The sequence below is a fragment of the Chenopodium album genome, chromosome 18, assembly GCF_948465745.1.
Source record: "Chenopodium album chromosome 18, dcCheAlbu1.1, whole genome shotgun sequence".
In the NCBI taxonomy this organism is placed as follows: Eukaryota; Viridiplantae; Streptophyta; class Magnoliopsida; order Caryophyllales; family Amaranthaceae; genus Chenopodium; species Chenopodium album.
The window spans coordinates 28528318-28552449 of record NC_137851.1 but is presented as its reverse complement, the minus strand read 5'-3'; the positions used below and the strand labels follow the sequence as shown (position 1 = coordinate 28552449).

Genomic DNA, 24132 nt, shown 5'->3' with positions numbered 1-24132 from the left:
ATACAAGGCAAAGAGCCCGAATGAGTGAATCCCCAACGAATGGGGCAAGTCCTTTATTTATACTACTCAAGGGCTGGCCACATCCCGGCCAAATACGAATAACTTCCCACTACTTTGTTAACCGCCCACTACATAGTAACTACCCACTACCAAGTAACTGCTTTTTTGGACAGGTGTCATGTATGCATGTTTGCCCTTTAAATAGGAGTAGTGGGCTACGTGGGTGGTTACTATAACCGCCCACTTCCCCACTACTACTCCCTCCTAATTTCAAGGGATGGATGCCACGTTATCAGCATGCTTCTCAACTGACGAGCGGTTACCACTCCATGGTAACCGTTTCCCATGATCCCCACTAGATGAGGTAACCGTCAACCCACGTTCTCCACTAAGCCATCCAAGTAACCGTTGAGTAACCACCCCACTCGTGATCCCTATAAATAGGGCTCACCTTAGATATCAACCACACACTAAGTTATGCTTAGAATCCCGGAGCCTCGCAATTCTTAACCATCGTGTTCCAACCATGGCGTACCGATTCGGACCAAGCCGTAGCTCAAGTCAACCCCTTAGCCAAATCCCATTGTGCCATAGCCCCCATACGCAATCCTATGTCCAAGGCTACGCCCATGGACCTTGGCCATGAAGCCACCCAAGGTTAGCCACCAACCCATGAGTGAGCACCTACCCCTAAAGAGCCTTATATTGATTCGGTTGAGTAATTCCAGTGAACACCGACAGAAACACAATAATGGTCCCATGGGCCATTCTTGTGCCCATGGTCCCATCGAGGGTATGGTTGAGAGGTTACTAGGACCTTCTTAGAGTGCCACGCCCTTGCGAGGCCGGATCAAAGGATTGCTAGGAAAGCCTAACATAATAGGTGGAAGGTCGTACTCGGGATTAGGCATGGCCCTGCCATGCGTCTGATGTGAGGTTGTGGCCACATCAACGGCGGAGGCACTATTCATCCGGTAAGGGGCACGAGCAAGAGGCAGTGCACCTGGCTCTAGATCAATTTTGTGATCAATAGCACGCCTTGGAGGGAGATTCTTGGAGAGTTCTGGGGGCATTACATCCTTGAACTCATCAAGGACCCCAGCAACTTCATCCGACACCTCCACACTCTTGTTTGGGCTAATCTCCACAAGTTCAGCTAGGATTGTGGGTTCGCCCTTGGCGATTGCACTCCTCACTTGCAAGGCAGAGCAGAACTCTAGGTTCTGCTCGGAATCGCGTCGCACACGACTCGGGTGGGAGGGACTAGGCACACCTTTCACAAAGCATGGCCCATCCTCATCTCCAATGGGCATTCCACCAAGGTGGGGCATCAACAATGCTTTAGCCTTACGAATGAACTCATTTCCCAGAATGACTTCAAAATCATCAAGGGTGATAGCAATCAAGCTAGTCTTCCCTTTTCAACTCCCCACTTCCACATTAACACCGCGCACACTCCCTTTTGCCATTACGGCATCAGAATTCACAGCTTTCATGCGACTAGTGCAACCGGACAAGGGAAGATCGAGATTCTTTGCAGGTCTTTCACTCACAATGTTATGAGTGGCACCTGTGTCAACTATAGCCTTAATGTCATGTCCAGTGACACGCACATTTACATACAAAAGCCCTCCATAAAGGTCAGTGGTTGTGGCTCTCACGGTATTTAATAGGCCTAAAGGTTTAACGCGGATGGGGACCTCCTCGTCCTCCTTTTCCACTTCAGATTCTTCCGCAACCTTTGCTCCGAGTTTCCCCTTCTTAGGGCAGTCACTAGCAAAGTGCGGGCCTCCGCAATTGTAGCAATTGCCATTTACGACTTTGTTCCCTGCATATTTAGCATTAGATACAACAAATTTAGCCTTACCATCAGATTTCTTGTTCTTACCTTGGCATTGACCGCTATTCTTACCCTTTTCGGAACCACTTCAACGTTTTCTTTTGTCGTTTGTTCTTGAAGAGGCTGCAACAGTAGTATTCCCTGGCTTAAGATCAACAAGAGCATTAGCAGCGGCAAAGGTTGCGGACAAAGTCCTAATGTTTTGCCTACGCAATTCAGTTTGAGCCCAAGTTTTTAAACCAGAAACAAAATTAAAAATCTTATTTTCCTATGACATGTATTTGATGTCCAGCATCACCGAACTGAAGTCCTTCATATAGTCACGAACGAACCCAAATTGGTGAAGGCTCTTCAAATCTTCACGAGCATGCCAAGAGTCATTGTTAGGAAGGAATTGACCCTTGAGTTCCCTCTTCAGTACCGCCCATTCTTGGATGGGATTCCTTCCAATGGCTCGATCAAGCTTCACACGAGATCTTCACCATAGCTTAGCGTCTTCGGCAAGTTCATGGTGGAAACTGAGACCTTATCATGGTCCGGAACATGAGCGACCTTGAAGTAGTGCTCAAGGTGTTAGGTTTCGGTGAGTCCAACCCACCACGGAAAGAAACCCGACCTAAAATAAAACTCACAATAATTATAACCATAAAGCATAATTAACATAAACACAAGACTAAGTAAGAGACTAATACCTTTGTAGCGTGCTTCTCTCACTAAATTGAGCTCTTACTTCGAAAGCTCTTAGCCCGCTCACACGAGGACCTCCAACGAAGTCCACCTGCAATGCGAGCACCAAAATTGGTCTATTGCCTTGGAGTTAGCAAGGCCCGACCTAAACCCGAGTAATTAATTGTGTTCAAAGGTTTTCACACTGTGATGCCTTTTTCAACACTTACTCAAGTGCTTTTCCCAATACCCCAAGTTGGGTATTTATACAGAAATGCAAGAGTAAGAAATGCACACCCATCAATGTGGGAGATTTGATTTTTCCATTTTATTTTAAACCTAAAATAAATTTAATAATCAAGCTACTAATAAATCAACAAGTGTCAAGCTCACATGAGAGGTTAGGTGAGGACCATTTGGAGAAGGGGGGGGACTAAACTTGCTCCTCGCTCCCTCTCCCAAAATCGGCCAACACACACCCCAACCCCCATTTAGCTTGTGCCACGTGGCAGCCCCACTTGGGCACCAAGGCACCCCAAGTGGGCTGCTGCTAGCAAGCCACACATCAAGTGCGGGCTACTAGCTCGGCCATGCCCCTAACACTCGGCTTTCCGTTGCTAGGGGTATTTTGGTCATTATGTTAATTTATTAGTTATTTTCTCGTCTCGTCTTTTTATCATTTTTGACTCGACTTCCGACGCTCAGTTTCAACGCTCCAAGCTCGAATTTCCGACGTCTAAATATTAATTACTCGGGCGACTCATTAATTTCATCCGAATTAATTCGTCGCTTCGGTTCGTTAGTTGCTTGGGTGTGACCCGAAGGGTTCAGTCAAGATTAAGCTGTAATATTAATTATACATTAATATTACTGATCGGAAGCGGCCTCCACCCAGGCATTCCGATCACTTGACCTCACTGAATAATTAGCTTTCTAATAATTTCAAACCCTCTGTCGGAATAATACACTTGTTCGAAGGACACCATTCCTTTCAATCTCCCACTTGTCCTTCCAGACAAGTGTGCATTTAGTGTATAGCCTTTTTCCTATGTCACTTAATGTCTCTTCATGAACTATAAGGTAAGATTTATTCGTCATCCTTATTATGTCCAGAAGTGTTTCTCGATCCCGAGTCCGACTGTAAATAAACAGATGATTTCTAAAATCCAACCGAGCATGGCCATGCAATTTACAGTCTCGCTCTTCGAGAGGCCTTGTAAACAACAAAGACATCTTCCCTATAGGGGGACATTCCAGTCTTGTAATGTAGCTTCTCTTACTAAGAGGACCTAGCCGCCCAAGTGTTGCCGTTATAATCCCCTTTTACGGCAGACGTTTGACAATACCAAAGTGGACTAGTACTCAAACAAGAGAACTCACAATACTCACGGTCGAGGAAATAGGTTCCAATAGCCATGATGAGAAGTATACTTATGACGATTTATAATCTCTTAAAGTATTTTCATAGGTCGATCCAGTATGGTTCTAAACCAATACATGTGGAAATGATTTATGAGGATCATGTCCTTGTAGCACAAGAAACGGTGCTATAAATCAAACTACACACTAATCTCAAATGGTCATTAATCGTCCATCGTTTAAATGACCTTGATTAGGGATAATTCTCGATTATAATATTCAATGTTCACTTAATAGGTGTTTCCTTACCAAGACTGGTTTTGATACCCTATTTTGAATATTCTTAAAATCGAATGGACTCATTATTTAATCCTAAACCACAATTAAATAGCAAACGGAGTGATAAAATGTTGCATGAGATTTATATTACTCCAAAACTTGAATGGTTTTTCTTAGTGTCTTACATTAAATGTTCAAAAGTTAACTAAAACACTAAACAGGGAAATCAAAGCCAATCTCCCACATGCCTGATTCCCATTGCCTCAACGTGCTTGTTGTGCTTCACTTGAGGCAAAGGTTTAGTAAGTGGATCGGCTACATTGTCATCCGTTCCAACTTTGCAAATTCTAATTTCACCTTCTGATTTCCATTCTCGAATCATGTGAAACCGCCGCTTGACATGTTTGACCTTCTGATGTTCCCTTGGCTCTCTAGCCTGAGCAATAGCTCCATTGTTGTCACAATAGAGGGCTATTAGACCCTTGATTGAGGGTACAACATCAAGTTCACCAATGAACATATGAATCCAAACAGCCTCCTTAGCCGCTTCAGCAGCTGCCAAGTATTCGGCTTTAGTACTAGAATCTGCAGTTGTGCTCTGCTTGGCACTCTTCCAACTAAACGCTCCTCCATTTAGACAGAACACATATCCAAATTGCGATTTGAAATCGCCTCCGTCAGTCTAGAAGCTCGCGTTGGTATAACCTTCAACAACAAATTCCTCTGAACCACCATACCCCAGGAATTTATCCTTGTTCCTTTTCAGGTACTTTAGGATATTCTTGGCCGCAGTCCAATAGGCCTCTCTTAGGTCCGATTGGTAACGACTCGTAGCACTCAAGGCATACGATACATCTGGCCTAGTACATATCATGGCATACATGATCGATCCAATAAGCAAAGCATATGGAATCTGATTCATCCTTACCCGCTCATCTGGTGTCTGTGGACACTGCTTCTTGCTTAGGGTTATGCCATGTGACATAGGCAGGTGACCTCTCTTGGCCTCCTCCATGCCAAATCGAGCCAGTACCTTATCAATATAAGTACTTTGGCTCAATCCAATCATCCTTTTCGATCTATCCCTATAGATCTTGATGCCTAGTATGTACTGAGCCTTTCCCTAGTCTTTCATTGAGAAACACTTTCCAAGCCAGGCCTTTACAAACTCTAACAACGGAATGCTGTTTCCAATGAGCAATATGTCATTGACATATAAGACTAGGGGATGTCACTCCCACTGACCTTCTTGTAAACACAAGATTCATCTGGATTTATGATAAAACCAAATTTACTAATGGCTTCATCGAATCGCAGATTCCAACTCCTACTTGCTTGCTTTAGCCCATAAATGGACTTCTTAAGCTTACAAACTTTCCCAGCATTGTTTTGGTCGAAAAAACCTTCAGGCTGTGTCATATACACAGTTTCTTCCAAAATACCATTGAGGAAGGCGCTTTTGACGTCCATCTTCCATATTTCATAATTGTAATATGCAGCAATTGCTAGGAGGATCCTAACGGATTTAAGCATTGCGACTGGAGAAAAGGTTTCATTGTAATCAATACCATGAACTTGTCTGTAATCTTTTGCTACCAATCTAGCTTTGTAAATGAATACATTTCCATCTTTGTCGGTTTTTAACTTGAAAATCCACTTACATCCGATAGGTGTGTAACCTTCGGGTAAGTCAACCAAGTCCCAGCCTCGATTTTCAAACATAGAATCCATTTCAGATCTCATGGCCTCTTGCCATTTAGCAGAGTCGGTGCTTGCCATCGCTTTCTTGTAGGTTGCCGGTTCATCTCCATCCATAATCAGGATGTCCTGATTCTCGGTTAATACTAAACCAAGATATCTATCAGGTTGAGATCTTAGTCTCTGAGACCTACGTAGGGTAATGGACTGAGCATTTACATTGTCGGTTTGACTTTGCACATTTTGATCATTTTGACCTGCGTCAACCGATGTCGTTTGAGCACTTTGACTGTCATTCTGATTTTGTTGCTCATCCTCACGAAATTCGTCGAGTCCGATTTTCCTCTCACTTGTCATTTTGGAAAGGCGCTCCTTCTCCAAAAAGACATCATTGCGAGCAACAAACACTTTGTTCTCCGATTTGTTGTAGAAGTAATACCCTTTGGTTTCTTTTGTGTATCCCACAAAGTAAACCTTGTCATATTTGGGATGAAGTTTGTTAGAAATCAATTTCTTGACATATGCTTCGCATCCCCATATCTTTAGAAAAGACAACCTAGGAGGTTTCTTCGTCCATAACTCGTACGGAGTCTTTTCTACAGCTTTCGATGGAGCACGGTTCAGTGTTAGTGCCGCAGTTAGAAGTGCGTGTCCCTTGAAAGAGATAGGAAGATCACTAAGACCCATTGTTGATTGTACCATGTCTAACAAGGTTCGATTTCTCCTTTCGGATACTCTGTTCCATTGTGGAGTTCCTGGAGGTGTCAATTCTAAAAGTATACCCTTTTCTTTCAGATGGTCATCGAATTCTTAGCTCAAGTATTCACCACCTCGATCCGATCGAAGGGCTTTGATTTTCTTGCCAAGCTGATTTTCAACTTCACTTTGAAATTCTTTGAACTTTTCAAACGATTCAGATTTATGCGACATGAGGTAGACATAGCCATATCTACTATAGTCGTCTGTGAAGGTAATAAAATATCGATGTCTGTTTCTTGTGGAGGAGCTCATTGGTCCACATACATCGGTGTGTAGTAGACCTAATACGTCTCCTGCCCTTTCTCCCAGCTTGGATAATGGTTGTTCAATCATCTTGCCTAATAAGCATCCTTTGCAATTTTCAAACGATTCTAAATCGAAAGAGTTAAGAACACCTTCCTGTAGAAGTTTCTTGATGCGTTTGATGTTAATATGGCCAAGACGACAATGCCACAAGTAAGTCTGATTTGACTCCATGGTCTTAGCTCTTTTAGTAGTATTATTCACATTATAAACTTGTTTGTCTAAAGAAAGCACATAAAGACCATTTTTAGAATGTGCTATACCATATAAAAAATTATCGAGGTAAAACGAACATTCATTGTCCTTTACTCGAAATTCAAAACCTTTGGCGTCCAATGCCAAAATTGAAATGATGTTTTTGGTAATGTTGGGAACATAAAAATAGTTTTCAAGTTCCAAAAAAAGCTTAGAGGGCAAAGACAAATTGAGAGTTCCTACAGATACGGCTGCAATTCTGGCTCCATTGCCGACCCGGAGTTCAACCTCTCCCTTCGCTAGCTTCCTAATGTTCCTTAGAACCTGAGAATTAGAACAAAGGTGTGATCCACATCCGGTATCTAATACCCATGATGTTGAGCTAGTAAAGTTTAAGTCTATAACGAATATACCTGATTCAGAAGCAATGATTCCGTTCTTCTTATCTTCCTTGAACTTGAGGCAATCTCTCTTCCAATGTCCTTTCTTCTTACAGTAGAAGTATTCGGGATCAGATTTAGAAGACGCTACCTTCTTCTCCTTGTTATCCTTGGTAGCTTTAGACTTAGGCAGAAAGGTCATTTTCTTACCCTTCCCTTTAAAGCATTTCTTCTTCTTGCCTGAGAATTTGAACGGCTTGCCCCTTTTAATCATGAGCATGTCATGCTTCCCCTCATCCTTGAGCGTTTGCTTGGCTTGCTTCAACATACCATGAACCTCGGTGAGGGTTTTCTCCATGCTGTGCATGTTATAGTTCATCTTGAACTGATCATAACCTTTGTGCAGCGAGTGGAGAATGATGTTAATTGCCATCTCGGTTGAATACCCCGCATCAAGCCTTTCCATGTTCTCAAACAATCCTATCATTTTGAGTACATGTGGGCTGACTGGCTGTCCTTTCTTGAGGTTCCTCTCAAGGATCTGCCTGTGGGTTTCAAACCTTTCAGTTCGGGCCTGCTCTTGGAACATGTTCTGCAGCTCAGAAATGATCTCAAAAGCTGTCTCCTTTTTAAAGAAAGTCTTTTGAAGCTTGGGAGACATTGTGGCCAACATGATGCATTTGACATCCCGATTGGCACTTTGCCATCGGTTTAGGGCAGCCTGAGTCACCTCCTCATTGGGAGTCTCGGGCATTTACTCATCAAGGACATATTCCTTTTGTTCATACATGAGAACTATACGCAAGTTCCTTTGCCAATCAAGAAAATTTGGCCCACTTAACTTCTCCTTGTCGAGAATTGAGCGCAACGAGAATTGGTTGTTTGAGTTATTTGAAGACATGATTCTACAATTGAAAGAATTTGAACATAATACTTAAATAAGATTGAAATCATGCATTTTAATAAAACTTATTTAAACGTCTTATTCACACATTAAAATTTTCCCCATTTTGGTGAGAATAAGTCGATTCCAAGATCCAAAGAAACAAAGAGTGGTTAAGCATGCTTTGGCTTGTCTTAACACTCAATCTCCTAAGGTAAGCAACGCTTTGCTAATGGCTCCAAGCCACTCTTGGTTGGATAAATCATCGCATCTAATGCTCTCTCAACAATTTATCCACTTTGCCACGACATGGTAGGACTCCATCACTCATATCGTTGAGTACAACCAAAACCAACTTGCATACCCGGTATGCCTTATGAATCTTAGGGAGTAATAGTGATGCCTCGCTTTGGCGTAGCCCATCACTACTCTCAATAGGTCGATAAGTGTTGTTTTGGAATGGCAATTTCACTCAATATTTTAGGGACCTAGGGTTTCTATGTTGGTTGATTTAAGTGAACTTAATAAATCATCACAACATTTGAAATCGTAAACATGCATCTAACATATAATTCATATATAAATACTCATACATATCGAAAACATGAATAAAGATGCATTTGGCAATTAGAATGACCCCTTGAATCTTCAAGTCTTCAAGGGACGGTTTTTGCAACTTCATGGCTTCGTCTTCCAAAACCTCCGTCTTCAAGACATGACCATAATTATGCAAATACTAGTATCTACGATTAGGACTAATCTAAATATTAAGGTACAAAAATACTCAACGGTTCGCAGACTGTATTTAGATTTACAAAAATAAATCACGGATCGCAGTCCGTATTTTCTATCCTAATCGGGCCCCACTAGTTGCCATTTTATAAAGCTTTTGAGAGAATATACGTTACATTCATTCATTCACTATTTGTGAATGGCCCATGCATTTTACAACGATGAAACAAGTAACAATGCATAAAACGCACATAAACTAGTAGCTAATTTAGGTCGTTAATCCAATTAACATGCCTAATTAAAACTGGTCAAAGTTGTTTAATTGATTATGTAATTTAGCGCAATTAATAATTGAAGCTCCCACTAAATTCCGCATCCCTCTTAATTAATCTAATTAATTAAGTCGGTAAACCTAAGTATTTGCCAAAATTAAATTTTGCAAATGCCGCTCAAAACCGAGGCCTAGCCTCCAACATTTATTAAAATAATTTAAACCAAATTAAATTATTAAAAATAATTAAAATGGCAAAATTAAGCAAAAATTACGTAGTCCAAAATGTCCAAGTGCCTAGCACTAAGACTTGGAGTGCTCACTACTCGCACAACCGATTGATGCTCAATGAACGTGGGAGTGGTCCGATGTCGCTAAGCGTTACGCCGTCCACATCAGCGAACTTTCACGCACTAAGTCATGGCACTTGATGGCCATGTTGTACGAACTCATTGCACCGCATTACTTCGCAAGCAATGCCTACGCATATTAACCCCTATTAAGCACCAACGTACTTACACATACGTAGTATACCCCCACTACAAGGCTCGACCACACGCAAGCAACCACGGGCAGCCGAGCCATAGCACAACAGCCCACACATGGCTGGCTTGCTGCCGCACCATGGTGCTGCTGCTGCCACGGCTTGGCAGCCGTGCTTGCTGGCTGTGGCAGCAGCCACGCATAGGTGCACCAATGCGGAGGCTGCCCTTGGCAGCCACATGCGGGCTGCTATGCAGCCCGGCTCGCCAAGGGGCATTTCGCCCTCGATTTGCGTGCAATACCACGGGTTTTTAACCCCATTTTTGCGTGACTATTAATTAATTCCAAATTAATTTTGGAATTAATAAAATTGAGTCAAAAATGAAAAATTAAACAAGTCCAACTTTAATTAAAATTCATAAAAGTGCATACAACCAAAATTATTTCCAAGAACCATTCTTTAATAAAATTGGTTTAACTTGGTGTAATAAAATAATAAGGGCAATAACTCACTATTAATTTAATTAATTTAAATTAATCATGAGATTTTGACAAAATAAAAGGGAATTGGATATATGAACAAAAGTTCAATAAAAATTCCAACTTTAACACTTGTGAATCCTTGAAAAATTATATCTTCCAATATGAAGATAAATGAAATTTCTATCACAAGATTCATTTATGATTCCAACCAACTTAATACATGATTAAATCAAAAGTTCATCCAAAAAATTCATGGAATTTAGTAACTCAAAGTTTCAATCACTTAAACAATTAAAGATTGAATCTTTAGCACTTGGAAGCAACAAAGAATAAACTTTTCACACTTAATGCAATTAATTTGTAATTATGTGAAAAATAAAACCAAACTTTCAAGCACCAATTACTACCAAGTAACCATGCTTAAAGAGGTTTAAAATTGCATATAAATTAAGGAATGAACCAAATACATAACCACCATAAATATGCAATGATATTTCAAGGTTAGAAAGACATAAAATTTTTCATCAAAACAAAAAATCCCTCGAAAAGTGCATTTCTGGTCGTTTTTTGGCTAAGAACACAGTCCTGAAGGGGTAAAACCATCATCAGAAACGCCTTTTCCACCCAAAATTCACTATTTTTGGGCGAAAATCAGGGTCCGGGGCTGAAATCAGATCTAATACGGGTTTAAAATTAATAAAACCGAGCTACTAATCTAATTCGCAACTTAAAACCAGAAAAATTAAGCCATAAAAAACACCTTGAAAAATATGATTATAAAAATAAATGAGCAAGGCTTCGATACCGCTGTTGGGTTTCGGTGAGTCCTCCCGACCCAAAACCAAACTCACAATAATTTTAACCATAAAGCATAATTAACATAAACACAAGACTAAGTAAGAGACTAATACCTTTGTAGCGTGCTTCTCTCACTAAATTGAGCTCTTACTTCGAAAGCTCTTAGCCTCGCTCACACGAGAACCTCCAGCGAAGTCCACCCGCAATACGAGCACCGAAATTGGTCTATTGCCTTGGAGTTAGCAAGGCTTGACCTAAACCCGAGTAATTAATTGTGTTCAAAGGTTTTCACACTGTGATGCCTTTTTCAACATTTACTCAAGTGCTTTTCCCAATACCCCAAGTTGGGTATTTATAGGGAATTGCAAGAGTGAGAAATGCTCACCCATCAATGTGGGAGATTTGATTTTTCCATTTTATTTTAAATCTAAAATACAATTAATAATCAAGCTACTAATAAATAAAAAAGTGTCAAGCTCACATGAGAGGTTAGGTGAAGACCATTTGGAGAAGGGGGGGGGGTGGGACCAAACTTGCTCCCCACCCCCTCTCCCAAAATCGGCCAACACACACCCCAACCCCCATTTAGGTTGTGCCACGTGGCAGCCCCACTTGGGCACCAAGGCACCCCAAGTGGGATGCCATGGCTGCTGCCACCCTTGGCCAGCAGGCCCAGCACTTGCGTGCGGGCTGCTGTTAGCAAGCCGCGCATCAAGTGCGGGCTGCTAGTTGTAGCTTGCTAGCAAGCCCCGCACTTGGTGCGGGCTGCTAGCTCGACCATGCCCCTAACTCGGCTTTCCGATGCTAGGAGTATTTTGGTCATTATGTTGATTTTTTAGTTATTTTCTCGTCTCGTCTTTTTATCATTTTTGACTTGACTTCCGACGCTCCAAGCTCGAATTTCCGACGTCTAAATATTAATTCTCGGGCGTCTCATTAATTTCATCCGAATTAATTCGTCGCTTCGGTTCGTTAGTTTCTTGGGTGTGAACCGAATGGTTAAGTCAAGATTAAGGTGTAATATTAATTATACATTAATATTACTGATCGGAAGCGGCTTCCATCCAGGCATTCCGATCACTTGAACTTAATGAATAATTAGCTTTCTAATAATTTCGAACCCTCTATCGGAATAATACACTTGTTCGAAGGACACCATTCCTTTCACAATGTCCCACAAAAGTTCTCCACATCCTTAGCATTCCTATCACCCGAGAAGGGTTTAGGATCAGGGACCTTCACCTTGAAGGAATCAATCCTTCTCTTCCATAGGTTTTCAATCTCCCTACGGATGTCATCGACCTCCCCACTAGAGTCAGTGTGAGGAGATAGACCCCTACAGTTGCTTGCGATGTTGTCCAACTTCCCAAGCATCTCGGCTGCCATCTTCCTAGTAGCTTCTATGGACTCTTCAATGGAACCCATGCGTTCCTTCACCAAAGACAACTCAGCAATCATCTTCACCACACGATGATTCACATGTTTCCAGTTTGGAGAGTGTAGTGGTTCTTCTCCTTCTTCCAACGGAGAAAATGGAGGGGAAGCAAGAGGGGTGCGAGTCACCAACGGTACTCGCTTCAGGGGCCTCCTTGCTTTGAGCCATCGACTTAGTTAAGACTTCAATAATCTTGGTTGACTTGCTTCTAGCCATGGAAATGGTGTGGTATTTTGCTTCCCCGACAGGTCAGACCAAATTGTCACATGATATTTTAAGGACTAACTTTTTATTTTTTTTTTTATTTTTTTTAATTTAGGGACCAAGGAGGTTCCCGTGATGGTGTCTAGACCAGCCTACAACGATAACCAAAGCAAGACAAGCAATAAAAATGGCAAACACAAGACTACTTATTATTACTTAGAGCATGAGAGTACAATACTAGGCAAAGAGCCCGAATGAGTGAATCCCCAACGAATGGGGCAAGTCCTCTATTTATACTACTCAAGGGCTGGCCACATCCCGACCAAAATAGGAATAACTTCCCACTACTTTGTTAACCTCCCACTACATAGTAACTACCCACTACCAATTAACTGCTTCTTTGGGCAGGTGTCATGTATGCATGTTTTCCCCTTAAATAGGAGTAGTGGGCTGCGTGGGTGGTTACTATAACCACCCACTTCCCCACTACTACTCCCTCCTAATTTCAAGGGATGGATGCCACGTCATCACCATGCTTCTCAACTGACGAGCGGTTACCACGGAGCGGTAACCGTTTCCCATGATCCCCACTAGATGAGGTAACCGCCAGCTCAAGTTCTCCACTAAGACATCCAAGTAACCGTCGAGTAACTATCCCACTCGTGATCCCTATAAATAGAGCTCACCTTAGATATCAACCACACATTATGTTATGCTTAGAATCCTGGAGCCTCGCAATTCTTAGCCATCGTGTTCCAGCCATGGCGTACCGATTCGGACCAAGCCGTAGCTTAAGTCAACACCTTAGCCAAATCCCATTGTGCCATAGCCCCCATAAGCATTCCTATGTCAAAGGCTACGCTCATGGCCCTTGGCCATGAAGCCGCCCAAGGTTGGCCACCAACCCATAAGTGAGCACCTGCCCCCTAAAAAGCCTTATATTGATTTGGTTGAGTAATTCTAGTGAACACCCAAATGATAGAAACACAATAATGGTTCATGGGTCATTCTCGTGCCCATGGTCCCATCGAGGGTGTGGTTGAGAGGTTAATAGGACCTTATTAGAGTGCCCCTCCCTTGCGGGGCCGAACCAAAGGATTGCTAAGCAAGCCTAACACAATAGGTGGAAGGTCGTACTCGGGACTAGGCATGGCCCTGCCATGCGGCTGTTTTGAGGTTGTGGCAACATCAGCGGCTGAGGCACTAGCCCTCGTCCTTGACTGTGACAGGGTATCTACCTGCTACATGTCGTCCCAGGATTGGTCCATTTAGAACTCCTAGCTCTAAGGGTGACACGTATCAAGCTCTGAGAGGCCCACGGGGTAAGGCAAAAATACCAAAAACATTTGCCCCTCATAGGGGTGATGTGGCATGCCACGTGGCACCTGTGACAAGTGTCACACATATATTGGTGCAACTTTTCACCGTTCATCCGGAATAAAAATCAGGGTTTTTACCCTAGAATTTTCACCCCTTTATAAATAGAAGTTGACCCCCCTCATTTCCCACGTTTACGAAAGAATCTTTGAGAGAGAGTCTTTGACTTCAAGAGAATTTGTCATTTTCTGAGTAGAATCTATTTGACTGCCTGTTGATGAGTGTCATTTATGGCACTCATTTAGCTTCGTTTAGGATGATTTTTGATTGCTTTTACCTCTCATTTATCTCATTTTCTCTATTTTGCATTTTCCTTAGTTGCTTTTTTACTTTATTGCATTTCTTAGTTTATTTTGCATTTTCTTCTTTACTTGTTTGCTTTTCTTTGATTTTAGGAAGTTGGTGATGTTTGAGAAGCTCATTGGCATTCTATCGGGGTATACAAGGCCAAAGATGCAACCCGATTCCCCCTCTTGAAGCTCAAAGGTGTTGGAGTGCAAGAGTCAAGTCTTCAAGGTCCCGCTCTCATGTCACGTGGACATAAAAAGACGGTGTTGAACCCACCGTAAGGACTTCAAGTGACTGCCTCACCAACATGCATCATGTGGAGCGCACGGGGGCACCTTCAAGCGCACCAAGCTATATCCCCTGCTCCTAGGGCGCGGCCGCGCAGGTGCCAAGAGCGGCCACGCGTCTCTCTTCCCCCTGTTTCCGTACCCATTTTGTTGCGGCCGCGCTTTGGGGTGAGAGGCCACGCCTTTTGAGGTCCCTTTTGGACGTCTAACTAAGTTCTCCTTGGTTAGTTTTACTATATATAGATTTCCTTCATTTCTAGAGAGAGGAGGACTAGTTTTTAGAATTAAGAATTAGGCTTTGATTAGAATTTTAGAGAGAGAAGCTCTAGATTTTGAAGAATTTGTTCTTAGATTTTAGAGAGAGAAACTTGGTGTTTGATGATTGTGATATTGAAATCTTCATTCCTCTTTGATATTGATCAAAGTTTTGTAAGAATCCTTTTCTTTTCAATGCAATTTTATGTTTGATTTTAATATACTGTTGAATTTCTATTATTTATCTTGATTTTGATTGTTGATATTTGGATTACAATGTTGATGATTACTATTGTTATGCTTTTCAATTTTACAATGAGTAGTGAGTAGTTCTTTTGCTAGGGATGTGGTGAAGCATGTATTTGTGATATCTATAGCTAATTTGGGGTTTTTGATTGATTTGTTGATGTGATTAAATTGGTTGATGAAATTTGTGCATGTGTTTGATTTGAAGAGGAGTAGCTAACCTTGATGATCATGCTAGATTGCATAATAGTTTTCAATGACACGAACAATTGATTTGAATGCTATTATTATCGATTGATCTTGATTTGCGATTTTCCTTTGAAGTTATTTGTAGAGACATCTAGCTTGACCCTAGGAAATAGCTTCTTGAGTGATTTTGATTGTATATATCGTTTTCCCTCGCATTGCTTGATTGATCAAATTCCTGTCAAATTAACAAGTTTATCATTGGTTCATGTGGATCCTAAATTCCCTAGTGTTTTGATAATTGATTTTTATTTGTTTGTTTGATTGAATTGATTTCGATAGCATAGTCCAACCCATCATTTTAAGATTTCGGAATAGCTTAGCTTAGACCTTATCGCCATCCCTTGGGTTTGACCTGGACTTTACCCCTATACCTAGGGTTGGGTTTGGTTTTACAAATTTTGTTTTGACCGGGGAACTTAGATACCAGTGACCTAGGTATATCCCGCGTCACCTGCACCCTGTTTGCTTTTTTCTATAGACGACCAAGCACTTTCAAGCGTCTTTGACACATCTGGCTACAAGGTAACCGCCTGTTTTCTTCTCTCTTTTTTTCTTTTCTTTTTATTTTTCCTTTTTGAAAATGGTTTCCCAAACACGCACGGTACGGCCTAGGTTAGCGATCAGCCGGTCACTGGGGACGGCTGAATCTATAACTAGGAGTGTCGAATGCTCCTTCTTGGACTCCCCCTTGCGAACTTCCCCGAATCCGACCGTCTCTGTGTCTATGCAGGACACTATGGCCAGAACCAAACAAATAACAAGACGGAGGAACCCAGACGACTCCTTTAGGGCATCTGTCAGTGACATCTCTTACTATCCGCCCGGTATCCCAAGTATCTCAAGCTCCTCAATTTTGGAAGAGCATGGGGAGGAGTTGGAACGAAATGTTTTCGTGCCGATTGATCAGGCTTCGGAAGAAGAATTAAGGGAGAATGCTTCTGGCCCTAGCCATTGAGCCCATTGTTCGGACTCAGAGTCTGACAATTCTGACGGCGAGTCTGAGTTGTCCACTTTTGATAGAGCTTCCATGGATTCGGACGAGGCGCGCTCTCGGCGAGAAACAACGTGGGAGTCCCTGTCAGTTGACAGGGGCGAGGGTTGGGCTGAGCCTTCGGCCACTCGCCGAATGGAATATGCCGCTTACCACCAACATGTTCTTGAGGGCAGACGGAACTCCATGAAAGATAAAATGGGGGAGTTCCTTTCTAAACATGCCATGGGCCATGTATTTCTTCTCAACGTCCTGAATGCTGAGGACACTGTAGTTTGGCTAGAAGGGTCCAGCTACGGGGACGAATGCTTTAGCTGCTATGAGGCGGCCATTCAAGCTGGTCTTCATTTCCCTCTCCACCCGGCGGTGGAGAGGATTTTGAACGGATACCAACTGGGTATTTGGCAACTTGCCCCAAACTCTTGGGTTAACATCTTGAGTTTAGTTGCCGCCTGTGAAATGCTCGAGGTAGAGCCTAGCTTTGAGACGTGTCCCCAGATGCACTACCTCAGTTGGACCCCAAAATCAAGCGAAACCGGATAGTTCACCCTGACAAGCCACAAGGGTTACATGGTGGCTGTCGGGAAAGAGCCCAAGTGGAAGGATTGGAGGAGGAAGTTTGACATTGTCTCCTCCCCCGACCAGATGAAGAATAAAAGATACAACTGGTGGAACCGGAACCCTCCCTTGCTTTTTGGAGGAGCTGCTCTACTGATTGTCCCAAGGAGGGCAAGAGAGAAAATCTTGGATAAGGGTCTCTTCAGGGTGACCGTTCGATCAAATGAAGAGACGGGGGAAAAAAAAAGGTGACACCCTAAAGTTACATTCCCCGACATGAATGGCTTTCAGATGAGAAGTACTTGGCCGCTTGCGGTCTTAGTACTGAGAGGCCGAGAGGTAGTTGGCTGAATGTTCTTTAGCAATTTTCCAAAATAAACTTCATTTATTCATTTCTAACTAGTCTTTTTGTGCAGACAAAGCAACGGAAAAGCTGTCGGCTTCAAAGAAGCCGGCTGCCCACACAACCGCATATTACCGTTCGTTTCTCGGCAATCGGAAGAATGAAGAGCCCGAGTTGGGCAGAACGCCAAAGGTAAGGGGGATTTTTACTTGGATTGAATAGAGAAGTTTTCATTTCCACCAGCTTTCTAACTTATTTAGTTTGTGCAGGGCGGCTCATCCAAACCCTCTCTCTCTCTCTTCTCAGCCGAACCCAAAGCTGAGAAAGCAGACGGGCGGTGATGTGAGCACTCCTAGCAAAGCTTGGAAACGCATTTCCCACAAGCTTGGGAAAACCGAGGCTACAGATGGCTCCTACTCCTCACCTGGGGAAATCACCTTCAGGCTTTGAGGCCTTGAAGAAGCCGGATGCCCATGGGGTGTCGAAGAGTGGTAAGCCATTCAATGCTACTGGCGGCTTAGCAGTAGGTGGGAGCAGACTCCTTGGGGAGGAGGCGGACGCTCTAGGTATAACTCTTTTAACCCTTCACCCTATCCTTGTAAGGTATAGTTCAATCAGCAGTCGTCCGGCACCTCATAAGACACTCGGTCATTCGGCCGAATTTACAACAACTATTTATGAAGTGTTAAATGTGTAGATGCCCCCAAAGGCCGAACATCCAACAGCTGGCAAGGATGATGCTGAGGGCGATTGCCCCTGAGGAAAAGGCATCAATCCAAGGAGTTGGCTCCCTCAACCTAGATACCATCTTGGCCCTCCTTGCTGAGGTACAAGTTTTGTATATATATATATATATATATATATATATATATATATATATATATATATATGTATATATTGTATATATATATACAAAACTATGCTGCGAGTAAACGGCCTCAAAAAGTCGTTTAATGAGAAGACTAAAGAGGTAAAGGCTGCGAAGGCTCGGGCCGCCTCTTCTCTAGGTACGACCAATTTTGAGATTGGCCAAAACGAACTTCTAACACTTGATATGATGTATACCCAAGCATCGGCCAATCTGCAGGTCAAGACCGATCTAGAGGCGGCGAAGAGGCGGATATCTAAGCTGGAGAGCCAAGTCAAGGGCCTGAATTCTAAGCTCGAGCCCCTTGAGGAGGCTGACAAGGCAGCTGAGGCGCTAAGAGAGAGAGTTGGCAAGCTTAAGAGGCGGCTGGAGAACCAGGAGGCCTAGCTCAAAAGGAAATTCAAGTTAAGGACCGAGGAAGAGAAGGAAGCCTTAGTCAAGCACATGGTAGAGGATTATGATGCCATCATGCGGACTACATGGGAGTCCCTCTACCCCGGTTCCGGCTACAGCCGCTGGAAGAGAAAATTCGACTCGGCCTCTGACGAGTTCAACGCGCAGAATCTAAAGCGAGCCAAAAAGGAGACAGAGGCCGAGGAAGAGTCGTCTGATTCCACAGGGGAGTCATCTACTAGGGGGGTCCAATCAGGAGGAGTAGGAGGAGGAGGAAAAGGAAATTGAGGAGTAGCCGCCCAAGGGCAACAAGGATGATGCGGCTGCGGAATGGCCATTTATCATGCTTTTCCAGCCTACGTGCCGAGTAATTATGTTTCTTTACCGACCAGGGGGTTGGGTAATTCAACATTTATCGCCGGTATTATCGGTTAACCTTTTGCAGTCGACCATAGGGTCTGTTGTTTTATTTGAATCATCCGGCTTTGAGACCGGTTGTGATCATATTGAGTTTATTTGTTTTAAAATTTTTAAAGCCTTCGAATTTATTTGGTATACATAGATTTAAGCTAAGTATTTAACTTGCCTGTATACTATGCGATTGTTATTGTACTGGATGCCTTTACCCCTGGCCGGATGTGCGCTTGGTTTCAAGGGTAAATTGATTGACTTAGAAATTATTGATACCCAAACCAAGCGAACAGTTGGCCATTAAGTAGACGGGTAAGTAATATTATCCGGCCATTGACCTTGTTAAGTTGGTTTAGAACAAACTCTTAGCTGCTAAGTTTTTTTACTTAACTTAAAATCATTAGGTAAAATTTGGCCGCTGATGAGTGTCATTTATGGTACTCATTTAGCCTCTTTTAGAATGAATTTTAATCTCTTTTATAGCTCTTTTATCTCTTTTTATTTAGTTTTACTTGTTATTTCTTTAGTTTGTGTTTTCCTTAGTTGTTCTCCCGTTTTCTTGCATTTCTTAGTATATTTCGCCTTTTCTCTTTTATTTGTTTGCTTTTCATTGATTTCAGGAGATTGGTGATGTTCAAGGAGCTCAATGGCTTTTTCTCGGGATTTATAAGGCTCAAGATGCAAGCCTATCTCTCCCTTTGAAGCTCAAGTGTAAAAGGGTGCAAAGTCCAAGTCTTCTAGGCCGCCCTCTCAAACTGCGTGGGCCTAAAAAATGATGTTGAACCCACCGTGGAGGCCCTTGGAACTGCCACCCCCAATGTTCATCAAGTGGAGCACACAGAGGCGTCGACGGAGGCACGAGAGGAGATGCCCTGCTCCTAAGCGCGTGCGCGCACGACGGTGGCGCGGGCGCGCAGAGCAGGGCGCGGCCGCGTAGGTGCAATGTGCGGCTACACAGCTCTGCTTTCCCCGTTCAGTACCTATTTTTCCACGGCCGCGCATATTGAGGAAAGGGCGCACCTATTGGGGTTCTTTTTGGACGTCTAACTAACTTCTCCTTTGTTACTATATATAGATTTCTTCCTTTTAGAGAGAGAGGGAGACTAGAATTGAAAAAGTTTTGATTTAGATTAGATTTTTAGAGAGAGAAGCTGAAGATTTTGGGAAACTTTGTTTTTAGATTTTAGAGAGAGAAACTTGGTATTTGATGATTGCTACATTTGATTTCATTCTCTTTGATATTGATCAAAGTTTTGTAAGAATTCATTTCTCTTTAATGCAATTTTAGTATTTGATCTTTGATATATTGTTGACTTGATTGTTGATATTTTGATTACAATGTTGATGATGAAATTGATGATTAGTTTAGTTATGCTTTTCAATTCAACAATGTGTAATGAGTAGATCCTTTGTTAGGGATGTGGTGAAGCATGTATGAATGATAGACTATTACTAATTTGGGGATTTTGATTGATTTGATATTGTGATTAAATTGGTTGATGGAATTTGTGCACGTGTTTGATTTGTTGAGGAGTAGCTAACCTTGATTATCAAGCTAGATTGCATTGCAGTTTTCATTGATACGACACATTGATTTGGAAGCTACTATTATCGATTGATCTTGTCTCGTGATTTTCCTTTAGTAGTCATTCGTAGAGACCACTAGTTTGGCCTTAGGAATAGCTTTGCAAGTGATTTTGATTGTAAATACCATTTTCCCTCGCATTATTCGATTGATTTATCAACTTCTCGTCAAATTAACATGTTTATCGTAAATGCATGTGGATCCTAAATCCCTAGTACCTTGATATTGATTTCTATTGTTAGCATCTGTTGTGTTGATTTGCTTTTTTTGGACCAAACCACTTGCTTAAGACTTCGGAATAGCTTAACTATAGACCATAGCATATACCTACATTCTCTTGGGTTCGACCTAGACTTACCCCTATACTAGGGTTAGGTTTGGTTATAAATTTGGTTTGATCGGGGGGAGTTTTAGAACTCAACGACCTAGGATTTTCCTCCCGTCAAAATGGTGCCGTTTCCAGGGAATGGCATGGTTATGTGCTATAGTTGATTGAGTCTATTCCATCTTATTTGAAAAATACAAAAAGATTTTGCTTCTTTTATGCTACATTTGTAGTCGTGCTATTAATATTTTCCTTTGAGATTTGTATGCGTAGGGCATGAGATCGAATTTTAGTGCCATTTGATCCGAAAATGGAGAGGACCATAACAAAGATGAGGGTTGCTAATCGTTCCTTAAGATCAAGTCCCTCAAGAGAGGAAGACCCTCAAGAAGAAGAAGAACGAGAAAGCATGGGTGCTAATCTGAGAGTAGCATTGAAGGAGTTGGGAACTCCGGGAGCCTATAGGTTTGAAAGTGGAATAGCTCTTCCCACGACACCGACAAATGACATTGAGATTAGACCGGCGATGATTACATTGATAGAGAGGCGTCAATTTAATGGAGAAAACATGAGAGTCCTCTCAACCATCTCAAGGAATTTTAGGAGGGTGTGCCCATCGTAGGGGATCCTTCTCCTTATATGCCCATGGCCCTTTAAAAGCCTAGGACTTTACACTTGTTAGGGTGTATTAGGATTTGAATTACTGACTGTTTGGGGGATCTTGAATTAGAATTGATCCTATCATTACGCTTTTTTGTAAGAAATGAGTAAGGAGTCGCCAATGAGTTTTAGGAAAACTCATTAACCTCGTTCATGCCTTTCTCCCAAGTAGAGTTCAAGGGATATTTAGCATGAATTGTAAGTTTACCCATGCCCAAATTAGTCTACGTGTACCAGAAACGAGTTCGGGAGCGAGGGTACCAAGATAACGTTCCCTTTAGGGGGGAATCGCTATGCTAGCCATAGTGCGACCTCTACTAGCTATTCCTTTTTCACAATTTCATCACCAAACAATATATGCAACGTGATACCTAAAAACTAAGTTAGTTGATTTTATTTACAAGCATTAATCACATAGGAATTACATTGCAAAGTCGTTATTCTTATTTAATCAATATTCGTGAAAAAGAACAAGATACTATGTGAAATTAATTAATTATTCGCCTTGTATGAAGTGATCAAACAACAATTAATTATTCAATTCTATTCTTTATTTAACGCAAGATACTATGTGAAATTAATTAATTAAAAGTTTGTTTAAAGTGGTCAAACAACACTAATTAATCAATTAAAGGTTTGTTTAAACAAAAGGAAAAGATGATTGATCTAAGTGCTCGAGAATTTACCACTTCTCCTTGCTAGATCTTCGTTTAGAACACTTATGGACTCCTTCTTGTTCGGGAACCTCCACCGTAGCAACAAGTAATAAAGGGGTGAGTGTTTAGGACAAGAGGGCTAAGAGTACACAAGTTCATAAAGTTTCTGCCAGATTTTTGGGTTAATTTCTGTTCGTTTAAGCCTCGTATCAAGCCTCTATTTATAGGGAATGGATGCATTTAGGGTTTTGAGTGTTTTGCCGTAGTAGGTGTCACGCGCATATGAATGGGTTGCGCGCGACAGCCCAGTGCAAGTGATTTAGGTGCGCTGCTAAAGGCAGCGCAACTGGATGTCTTACGCGCGGTATTATGGTAAGATTCAATTTTATATTTTTATGAAATTCTGAATCTTTTGCAAGCGCATCACTAGAGGTTGCGCTGGGTGTCATGCGCAACCTTGTGAGTTACGCGTGCTAGACCAGCGCGACTCATTGAGATGCGCGGATTTTTCTGCGGTGGCTTTAATTTTTAACGTAAGCGACTTTAAATCCGTCAAAATTAGGTTTTAACCTCAGGCTTAAGCCTAATTATGATCGGGCTTAGTTAATTTGGACTTTAATTCATTCTGTTTTGGGTTAGGCTAGATGTTTTGCATTTTTGTGGCTCAATTAGTTGTCCATAAGAATTCTTTACGTTGATCCAACATAAAGATGGTTTTATTTATCGTCATAGGACTTCTTGTCGGGACAGGAGGCCAAAGTAGATGTCCACAGGGGTTACTTAAAGTTCATTCGACTTAAACTTTTCCCTTTTTCTCTTATTGGACGTGCTCTACAGTGGTTGGACAAAGAGGTGAAGCCAAACTCTTTGAGGACATGGGATGAAGTGACAAAGGAATTTCTATCTTGTTTCTATCCACAAAAGAAAACAGCCGAAGCTAGGACGTTTATTCAAAGCTTCAAGCAAAAGGGGAATGAGAGCTTATATGAGGCATAGGAAAGGTATAAGGAGTACCAAAGAGAGTGCCCACATCATGGGATTCCCACCTATCAAATCATCCAAATCTTCTATGGAGGTCTAAGCCCTCAAGGAAAATCTTACTTAGATGCCGGTGCCGGAGGCCCTATCATGAACAAGATGGAAGAGGAGGTCGTGGACATAATTGAGGATGTAGTGAGACACTACATGGATTGGCAAGAAGGTGAGAGAGAGTCGACAAGCAAGAGTGGTTCTACGGTGTATTCAATCGACCATCTCAATGCCATCAACAATTGGTCCTCACAAATTTCAAACTTGGGAAAGGAGATGACCTCGATTAAGGCAAAGCTTGAGAGTGCTTCATCACAAGCACCAATTCTTCCCTCCCACAATAAGGGGAGAGGTACATCTTCTAACTCAACTCCTCCTTCTACTTCAAACAATATGCTAAGTGGTTGTTTGTTTTGTGATGTATGTGGATCATATGATCATGATGCTTCTAATTTTTCCACATGCTTTTGATAATTATGATGATGTTGATAACAATGAATGTGAACAAGTGAACTTTGTTTTAAACAATAACAATGGGCAAAGATTTGATGGACAAAGGAACTTTGGAAATAGAAATTCTCACCAACAAGGGAACTTTGATAATTATAAACAATATGGAGGTTATATAATCTAAGGAAATCAAAATTTCCGAGGCAACTATAACAATCAAGGCTATAATAAACAAAGTCAAGGTCAAGGGTATGGAAACCAAAACCAAAATCAAGGCTATGGTAACCATCACCAAAACAATGGCCAAAATCAAGGTCGGGGAAATTGGAGCAACCAAAATCGGGGTAATTTTCAAAACAACAATTAAAGGGGACCCCCACTCGGATTTGCTCC

General features: G+C 42.1%; 1 non-coding gene across 1 annotated transcript; it reads right to left on the bottom strand.

Annotated features, from left to right (window-relative positions):
* Positions 1-23194: 23194 nt before the first annotated feature.
* LOC145593287 (small nucleolar RNA R71) lies at positions 23195-23300 on the bottom strand. Its single transcript, XR_014102645.1, has one exon. It is a non-coding gene; the product is annotated as a small nucleolar RNA R71 (small nucleolar RNA).
* Between the last annotated feature and the right edge of the window lie 832 nt (positions 23301-24132).